Source organism: Dipodomys ordii, unplaced genomic scaffold, assembly GCF_000151885.1.
Source record: "Dipodomys ordii isolate 6190 unplaced genomic scaffold, Dord_2.0 Scaffold67, whole genome shotgun sequence".
Classification (NCBI taxonomy): Eukaryota; Metazoa; Chordata; class Mammalia; order Rodentia; family Heteromyidae; genus Dipodomys; species Dipodomys ordii.
The window spans coordinates 11,187,438-11,198,035 of NW_012267283.1; positions in this window are offsets into that span (position 1 = coordinate 11,187,438).

Sequence of the window (10,598 nt, forward strand, 5' to 3'; positions counted from 1 at the left end):
CCTCCTCTTCTTCTTTTCTGAATAGTTTATTGGAGATAACCATGTCATGGGGACTTTTCTGCCCGGGCTGGCTTTGAACCGTGATCCTCAGATCTCAGCCTCTTGTGTAGCTAGGATTATAGGTGTGAGCCACTGGTGCCCAGCTTCCCTAAGTATTATCACATATACTTAAAAATGTTTTTAAGAGTTTCATTAAGATATAACTGAAACAAAATAAACTCCACAATTATAAATCATATAGTTTGATAAATTTGGGCATATGTGAAACCACTGCCATGGTTATGACAGTCAATCTATCAATTACCCACAAAAGTTTCTTGTGCCCCTTTGATGTCCTTCTTTCCCATCCCTTCCCAAGCTCCTCCAGAGTCACCAACTGACAACCATGGATGTGCTTTTGTCACCACAACTTAGTTTGTTTTTCCTGAAGTTTTGAATCTTAAACTATCAACCTTGTTTTTTCCCCAACTTCTTTTCATTCAGTCTAATTCAGAGAGCTTTACATTTTAATAGCTCATTCTTTTTGTATTTTGAATATTTCGTGGTATGCATATACTACAATTTCTTTATCCATTCGTCTGTCAGTGGACTCTGCATGCTTCAAGGTTTTGGCCATTTTAACAACCTTAATATGAACATTTGTTTATAAGAGGTTGCACATGTGTTTTTTCATTTCTCTTGGGTACCTAGGAGGAGGGGAATGGCTAGATTATATAAGCTTTCAATGTTTAACTTTTTAAGAAACTACCAAACTTTTCTTATGTGGTTGTAACATGTAATCGTTATAACTATGATGTATAGTAAAAAGTTCTAGTTTCTCCACATCCGTGTCAGCACTTGGTTTGCTCCAAATTTCCCTTTTTTTTTAAATGTAACTCTTTAAATATATCTCATTGTGGTTTGAAAAATTCTGCTACAATACACAGAAAATTAAAATGACCATTTAAATCATTTTAAAGTGTGCATGCAGTCTATCAATATTTAGTACATTCACAATAGTGACCCACAGAGTAATGAGCATAACTCATTAATTGCTTAGTAACTTTTAAAAATTGAACTGGAGTCTGGATACTTTATAATGGAACATGGAATATGGAATAAATTGAACCACAAAGCCATAGACTGGCTCCTTTCACATAGCACAGTGTTCCCATTGGTCATCTATGTTGAAATATCAGTACTTCCCCCTTTCTGTGTCTATATAGTATTCTATCGTATGCATGTTTATTTGCTCTTTCATCAGGTGATGGACATATGGGTTGTTTCTGCCTTTTGACTACTATGAAGAATGTTATCATGAGCATTTATTAGGCGGTTTTTATTTGAACACCCATTTTCAGTTTTAGGAGTCTATACGGGAGTAAAATTGCCGCATCATATGGTACTTTTATAGTCAACTTTTCTGGTGTGGGGGATTGTATGGGGTTTGAACTCAGGACCTTGTGCTTGCAAGGCTGCCATTCTAGGACTTGAGCTATACCTCTAGTTCCTTTTTGCCTTGGTTATTTTCAAGATAGAGTTATATTTTTATGCCTGAGCCAGCTTTGGCTCCAACCCTCCTACTTGTGCTTCTCCTGTGGCTGGGATAATAGGCATCAGCCACCATGCCCTCTGGCTGCATGAAATGGAATCTCATGAACTCATATTCAGCTTGGCCTTGGGACCATGATCCTCTGGCCTTTGTTTCCCAAGTAGCTAGGATTACAGGCTTGAGCCACCATACCTGGATACAGTTAACTTTCTGAAGAGTCCTCAAAGTTTTCCACAGTGGCTGCATCATTTTACATACCCATCAGTAAGACACCAGGTTCCAGTTTCTTCTTTCTCTCCAACACATGTTACTTCCAGTTTGGGGATCTCTTCTAGCTTTGTATTCTGTTGTAGTGATTCCAATAACAAATCTGCCATCATCATTTTCCCACTACATGTAATATATTTCTTCCTCTGATTGCTTTTTAGATTTTCTCTTTTGTCATTTGTTTTGAGCAATTTGATTGTGATGTGTCTTGGTGTAGAGTTCTGCTCATTTCTTCTCTTTGAGAATCTGTATTCCTATTCTCTGCCTGCCTTCACCTTTCTGAAGATGAAGCATGATTTACCAAACAGTACCCTTTAACTCATCAGGTGGATCCTCTGGCTTTTTGCTTTTTCCAAGGACTTTGTTTTCTCTCTCTCTCTCTGTCTCTCTGTCTCTCCTTCCTTCCTTCCTTCTTTCTTTCTTTCGTTGGTCGTGGGGCTTGAACTCTGGGCCTGGGTGCTGTCCCTCAGCTCTTCAGCTCAAGGCTAGCATTCTACCACTTGAGCTACAGTGCCACTTCCAATTTTCTGGTGGTTTATTGGAGATAAGAGTCTCATGGACTTTCCTGCCTGGGCTGGTTTGAACCACAATCTTCATATCTCAGCCTCCTCAGTAGCTAGGATTATAGGCATGAGCTACCAGTGTTAGGACTTTGCTTTTTAAATACATGTCACTGTCTTCTCCTATTTCTGCTGCATCAGATCATTCTCTATAAATGTTCCTCTACCTCAGTGTGTCCAGTGTTTGCAGGCTTCCCTTTAGTCCCGGTCTCCCTGTAGCCAATATCCTCTCTTTGTTGTCCTTCACAACACAAGGGTCTTGTGTCCTGACTCTTCTTCACCTCCAGTTGTCTGCTTAGACCTCTCTGATGGGCTTCTCTTTCCTCTATCCCACTGAGAGTGTTTCTCACGATGATCCCCAGGATTCTTTTCTGTCCATACTTCATCTCTCACCTGTTTTTGATACAATTGATCCCTTTCTTTACTACCTTTAATCCCCTTGGTAATCTCTTCCAGTCCAAGGCTTTGAATATATTATATGAAGCAGTGCCTCCTAAACCTCTCTCTAGCTCTTTCTACCATTAGGAACTGCAGATTTACACATATCTAATCTCCTATTGGATATCTCCCCTACTTGGATATATAATAGGTATCCCAGACTTATTTTAAATCTTCTCTACCCACCTACAAACCTCTTCCTATCATCTTCCTCACCCCACTCAGTAACACTCACACAGAATGATCAGGCCTAACACTTCAGTGATACCTTGCTATTCAATGTCCATCTAGAAGAACTCTGTCATGCTACCTCTTCAAGCCATCTGACACCAGCTCTTACCCACATTATGCAGTCATCTTTTAACTAGTCTCCCCACTTCTGTCATGTTTTCCTGCTTTCTATTTGTCCACTTAAAAGGGAAGGTGATTATTAAAAAGTGGTAATCAGTTTGTGGTAACAGTGATGATTAATTTTATATGTCAATTTGACTGGGCTAAGGGATTCCCAGATAGCTGGTAAAACATTATTTCTGGGTGTGCCTTTGTGTTTTCAGAAGAGATTTGTACTTGAATAAGTAGATGGTAAGAAAAAAACTTGGCCTCCTCCTAATGGGTGGACATCAGCCAATCCAGTTAAGGCCCAAAAATAACAAAATAACCCGGGGAAGGGTGAATTTTCTTTAACGGAGGCAGGACTTCCACTTCCTTTTGCCAGAAGACATCAGTATTGTTCCTGGTTCTTGGGCCTCTGGACTTGGACCAGGACTTACATAATTGGCTCTCTTGTTTCTAAGGCTTAGATTGAAGCTATCCTACTGTCTCTGCTGGGCCTTTAGCCTACAAACAACATATGAGATTTCTCAGTATCCAAAAACCACCAGGAGCCGATCCTTCATAATAAATTTCTTTCTGTTTATCTATACATATCCTATTGTCAGGAGAACCCTAATATACGAACTCTTCTCTGTAGTGGGTCTTTAAGACTTTACCAGGAATAAAGTCTAAGTTCTTGGCTTCTGAAGCTTTGTGATCTTATGTTTGTCTCCTTCTCCAGCTTCTTTTCAGTTTCTTCCTTTTCCGATAAGCCTGATAATACTGATTTTTTCACTTCCCGAGCACAATTTTTTTCCTGTTGTAGGTTTCCTCCTGCCTGTTCCCTTTGCCTGGAACTCTTTTTCCAGATCTTTAAGACTCTTTTTTTTTGGGGGGGGGGTCAGGTTGTGGGGCTTGAACTCAGGGCTTGGGCGCTGTCCCTGCGCTCTTCAGCTCAAGGTGAGCACTCTACCATTTGAGCCACAGCGCCACTTCCAGTTTTCTTTTCCAGATCTTTAAATGTGACCTCTAAATATCTTTATCCCTAACCCTTCCTAGTGTTAGAGACGACATTTTTAGCACCAAGTCAAGGAAGTAAATTTGAGGGGTGATCAGATACCCTTGTGTATCTGGCCTGTGTAGGAGATCCATTCCCTTACTAAAACAGGTTTTGGGGAAAAGATGGTGTGTGGGGTTTGGATTTAATAAGATTATGGTGCCTCTTATGTATGCCTCAGTCTGAAGCCCAGGGAAAGGTTCGTACTGAGGTTAGAGATTTGGGGCTGATCAGCACCCACGCAGTGTTGGAAGTTCTGATAGAAGATTACTCAGCAGCATGAGGAGTGTGGCCATGGATTCCTTGATGACAGCAGGGAGCCCTGACCTCCTGTGCATTGACACATGAGTATGGGCCAAAGCAAAATCACCAATTCATGCTCAGTAGGAGCCAAAACTAATGATCACAACCCAAAGGAGTAAATGGATGAACAAATTCATAGCAACAACTTTAAGGTTTCACTCAACTAGGGCTGCATGTATCATTGTTTTTGCTCATGCTTCCATTTGTCCCACAGTATTTAGGCTACATGTAAAATTTGTGGTACTTCTTACTGTATGGATTCATAAAGCAATTGAGATGATCAAGACCATCCTTCGAACCCAATGGTCCTGAGACTAGGGTGACTGGCTCATCCTGGTTTACACAGAACTTCCCCAAGTTTGACACACCAGATTCAATGTTCAGGGAAACTCCTCCATCCTAGGAAAACCAGGGTGATTGATCACCTTACCTGAGACATGGTTGCATGGTTCCGCAGGGGACCTTTCCATGAGATTGTATGATGAGATGCATTTAGCAATGGGCATTTTTATAGTAACCTTGGCCCTTCCCCATTCCTGCTTAATTCTCCTGAGTCTCACTATGGGTCCCTAATAAAACAGGAGTCCACAGCTCTGGACCTTAAGCTCTGTTTTCTGGGAAAGCCAGATTACATCAATACACTAGCCTGAATTCTACTTTTTGATATCCCTGGTGTCATGGCAGTGAAAAGAGGCATGTGAATTTTTGCAAGGAGAGAGGATTTTCTCTAATATTTATATTAGCTTTATCTATACTTCATTAAAGGCTAATTTTCCAATTGCATGAGCTCTGTCCTTTCTGCCCTTCCCCCCCCAAACATACCCTTAACTTGTATTTTATCACCTAATAGCTCTGCATGTGCTATATACAATTCTCCCTGCTGTGCTGCTCTAGATTCTGGCTTAGGCTCATTTTTGGCATGTCTTCTGTGTGTGTGTGTGTGTGTGTGTGTGTGTGCACACATGTGTGTACGTATGTATGTGTGTGTGTAATATATATGGCATGCCCTATCACTGACCAAAAAAATGATATCCAACATTTCAGATATATGTAGTAGGGAGCTCTCCAGTTATTTTGCTTGTCACCTTCCCAGTGGTTAACTTCTCCCTCATCTTTAGCCTTCATCTTCTCCTCTCCCTTCATCCTTACAGGGTTGCTGGAGAATTCATCTACTCCTTCAGCTATGAGGGCCAGGAGGAAGTGCTCAGAAGAAGAGGACCCAGAGGAATGAAGGGAAAAATATGTAGAGAAACTAAAGGGTTATCTGTTGACCCCAAAATTGCTTCTAGGAAGGCTTGATCTGGAACTGAAAGACATAGGTTCAGGCTTTCCAATGTAGAAGAGTACTACACAGTGTCTCATGAAAAGGTGTGGGACAGAGATGGAGAGATGGGAGACTTTCCTGCCTAGCTGGGGATTTCTTCTTAAGCTCAGCACCAGTCTTGCTGTCCACTGTTCGAGCAGTCACATCTTCATTCCTAGCCTAGATATAAGGCCTTGTAACACCTGCCCTGCTGATCTCTCCAGCTTCAACCAACCATGTGATCTGACAGCCCACATTTCCTGCCTCTAGACTGCATAGTGCTTTTCCTCATTCTGGGTTCCTCTTCCCACTATCTTGTTCCTTAGATCCCTGTTTTCCAAGGACTAGGTCCAAAATCATCTACTATGAAGGTGGGAATACTCTTCTTGAAATCTGGTCTTCTACAATCCATCTTTGCTATGGGAGGAGTTTGATTTCATGCTCAGCATGATACCTTGGGATTTTTTTTCCTTTCTTATTTTCAACACTGGGAGTGGAGCCCTAGGCCTTGTGCATGCTAAGCACCTACTCTACCACTATACTGCTTCCCCAGCTCTTTGTTCTTGGCAGTGCTCAGGACATTTGTGTGGAATGAGGATAGTTTGTGGGGACCTGACTGCCATATGGAAGTCTGGAGAGCCTTGCAAAGCAGTATGCCCATTCCTGGCCCTGGGCAATACCCAGCTCATGGCAACCCTGAACCTGATGGGAGGTGATGACTGAGGAGTGAGAGCACTTTCTCACCCAGAGCTGGGGCCGAGGCCTGAGGCAATGGAGGGAGCAGTGCTTTGCCAGGAATGTGCATTGTTGTTCCATTGTTCTTTCCTGAGGAGACAAGATGCCACATCCTAGAGATCCCTCTGCTGTCATCTGTCCATCAAATTGTGTAGCCCCTGCCCCTACCTAAGCACCTCTGAGTGTAACAATGAACAAGTGAGTGGGTGGTCAACTGAAGGGTGGAGGGATTTTCAAGAGTAATTTGGGGGTAATGTTTTTGCTTCATATATTGACTGTAGCTCCTACCTAATACCAGTCTCGTGTGTATCTCCACCTCAGGGCCAGCCCCATGGTATACAGCTTGTTGTGCCAATAAGTTCTCCAACATTAGAATTTAGAAGGACGTGTAACAGGTATTAGATCCAATGTTCTAATTATCATAAGAGCCAATTCTCCAATTATGGAGAAATGTATAATAGTCATAACTATTAATCAAGAACTGACTTTATGCCGGGTACCATGTAGAGCACTTGCAATACAGTATCTAGTTTTATCTTTTCAATTATGTAAAGCAGAAGTAGTCATCCTCACTTCACTTATTTATTTATTTTTGTTGGTTGTGGGGCCTGAACTCTGGGCCTTGGCGCTGTCCCCCAGCTCTTCAGCTGTAGACCAGCGCTCTACCACTTGAGTCTCAGCCCCACTTCCGGCTTTTTCTGCTTATGAGGTGCTGAGGAATTGAACCCAGGGCCTCATGCATGCAAGGCAAACACTCTACCACTGAGCCACCTTCCCAGTGCCATCCTCACTTTATAAATAGAGAAGGCACAGAGGTGGTATAACTAGATAAAATCTGAACAGCTGGTGAGTTGCAGAACTAGCCGTGTTCAGAGACCCCTGGATAACCCAATGTCATACTGCTTGTCATTAAACCTGGAGCAAACAGAAAGGCAGCCTGAAATCCCAACCCCTTGGAGGCAGGACTGGCCAACTTTATCCAGAGGTCCTTTCATTCCTGGGATTTCCAAGACAACTGGCCACAAAGACACCACTAAAGATTTCAAGTGCATTCTAAGAGGCACATCCATTTTCTGTCTGTATAGGCAGGGAGCTGGCTCTCAAAGACCCAGACAGGAAGAAAGATTTGATCTCCTGTGCAGGATCCACTTCCCATGGCGATGCCGGCTTGAATTGCAGCTCTGGTATGAAGTAAGACTTGTTTAAGGCAGTTAAAAGCTACAATCCCCATTGTGTCTAGTGGTGACAGTATAATCCTCCCTAGTAATTTTGTTCCCACTCCAAGCTTCCCTCCATTATATAGTCTCATAATGGACTGCAGATACCTCTTTAGGTTTCTTATCCCATGAGTGCAGGAGGATTTGGCCAGAGAGGGAGAGGGGTGAAGAGAAGAACATCTGCACTGAGTTCTGACCACTGACCCATACAGGGCTTGAATCTAGGGCCTTGGGCTTGCTACGCAAGTGTTCTACCATGTGAGCTATTCAACTAGTCCACCTATATTTTGTAAACATTCATCTTTTGAAGAAACTTGGTTGTCCTATTGAGTTATTTCTGGTTTGGAGTTTGCCGATTGCATTCAGCAGGGGCTCATTTGCTGCTCCTCTGGTTCCTGGTAGAGATTTCTAGACATGTGGTCAGATTCTAGCACACTGAATTGGAGAGCAAGGAAGTTGTAGAGGTGAAGCTATGTGTTCAGGTTGGGAGGCACATGTTCATCTTGGCTAAATTGGCTAAATTGGGAAGATACAGGTTAGTAGGTTGAGGTGACAGCCTGGCCTGTCATCAAAACATCGTGTTGGTCTTTTGCCTAATGATTTTCATAGCTGTTGATGATCCTTGTCTAATGCTATTTATTCTGTCAGAGATTTCAGGTAATGTTCTGAGTTTTCTTTGTTAGCTATAATTATCAGCTTGCTTATTTGGTTAGTCCCAAGAATAGGTCATAAATAAAAGACAGGATAAATGTTTGATTCTTTACCTTTATTTTTTTTCTATTTTTGGAATGAGTTTATTCTTAAGAGGTGGCATGCTGGTTATGTATTGATGCAAATTCATTACCCAAATCTAGTGGCTAAAGAAAAAAGAAACCTTGCTACTCAGAAGGCAGAGGTAGGATTTTTAGTTCAAGGCCAGCTTCAGCAAAGGTAATCATAAGACCCAGTCTCACTGGGTGCTGGTGGCTCATGCCTATAATCCTAGTTGCTCAAGAGGCTGAGATCTGAGGATGGCAGTTCGACTCTTATCTCTAGTTAACCACCAGGAAACTAGAAGTGGTGCTGTGGCTCAGGTGGTAGAGTGCTTGCCTTGAGCTGAAGAGCTCAGGGACAGCACCCAGGCCCAGAGTTCAAGCCCCATGCCCAGAAAAAAAAAAAAGATGACACAGTCTCAAAAATAAAAACGAAAACAAAAGGTCTGGAGGTATGGTTTAAATGGTAGAGTGCACACAAAAACCAATACTCCTAAAAAAAAACAAACCCAAATTATTATTTCTCACAAGTATGTGTGTGAGAAATTTGGGCCAGGATTACCCAAGTGATTCTTCTTGTCTTTGGCATCCGCTGAGGTTGTGTGGGTGGACACAGCTTGTGCATGAGCTGGGGCTGTTCTGGAAGAACCCAGAGAGCTCCGCTCTCGTGGATGACTTAGTGGGATAGCTGAAAGGTGGAGCTTTGCTGGAAGTGCCGACAGGAGTGCCTCCACAGGGCTCCTGTGGGACTTGGACTTTGTACGTGGAAGCTGAGGGCTCTCAGAGAGTATTCCAAGGGATTCAGCAAAAGCATCCAGGCCTTTTCTGACCTAGCCTAGGAAGTCATAAAGAATCTTCTCCGTTCTACTGTTTACATGTGAGAAGTGAGTCCAGGAATGGTCCAGTTTCAAGGGGGACAGTAGTGTGCAAGCACTTGGCCTCTGGGAGGCATAGTTCCTTGGGACCCTTTTCCATGTTTCATCTCAGCTTCCTGAGTAATCAGAATATAGATGTGAACTACTGGTACCTGGCTCAAAGTGCTTTTGTTGTTGTTTGTTTTTCACTTGACATCCTTTGTAAGAAGACAGCAGAGGGTCTATGAATTTGCATGTCATTCATGCTAATCTCCTCTGTATCATTCTAATATTAGTGAAGCTGTTGAAGGAAGCACACTAAGCTTTTTTCCCTATTGTCAGTGTTTTTTCTTTTACGCCTGTACTGGGACTGAAACTCAGGGTCTGGGCTCTGTCGCTGGTCTTTTTTTTTTTTTGGTCCGGTCATGGGGCCTGAACTCTGAGCCTAGGCGCTGTCCTTCTGCTCTTCAGCTCAAGGCTAGCGCTCTACCACTTAGTCCACAGTGCCACTTCCAGCTTTTTTTCTTTTTGCTTATGTGGTGCTGAGGAATCGAACCCAGGGCCTCATGCATGCAAGGCAAGCACTCTACCACTGAGCCACCTTCCTAGCCCCTCGCTGGTTTTTTTGCTCAAGGTTAGCACTTGGCCACGTGAGCTACAGCTCCATTCCTGGGTTTTTGGTGGTATTGGAGTTAAGAGTCTCATGGACTTCATTGCCTGAGCTGGCTTTGAACCGTGATCCTCTGATCTCAGTCTTCTTAGTAGGATTACAGGTGTGAGCTGCTGATGCCTGGCTCCCTGTGGTCCAAAAGGCAGAACTGAATTTTGGATGTTTGGGTTTATTACTAACTTGCTTTCACAAAGAAGTGAACAATTTCCACTTTAATAGTGTTGCAAATGGTCATCTTAAGTGTTGTTGCTAATGTTGTAGGTATAATACTGAACTTAAGTTTGCTTCAGATTTCTTTCTCTCCTATCTTGTTCTAAGTTTTCAGTTCTTTCCTTTTATATCAGGTCTTAAAATTTTTTTAACTTTCATTTTTAATTTTTTCTGTATCACTTGTTTTTATTATTATATCTTTAAGTAGTTGTATAAAGAAGTTCCATTCTATAAAACAGTATATGGGTTCAAGGTGTCTGACATCATTTTTAATTTTTTTATTGTGAAAAAACTGTACAGAGGGGTTACAATTACATGGGCAAGATAATGAGTACATTTCTTATCAAGCATTGTAGCCTCCTCCTTTGTTTCCCCTTCCCATCCCTTCC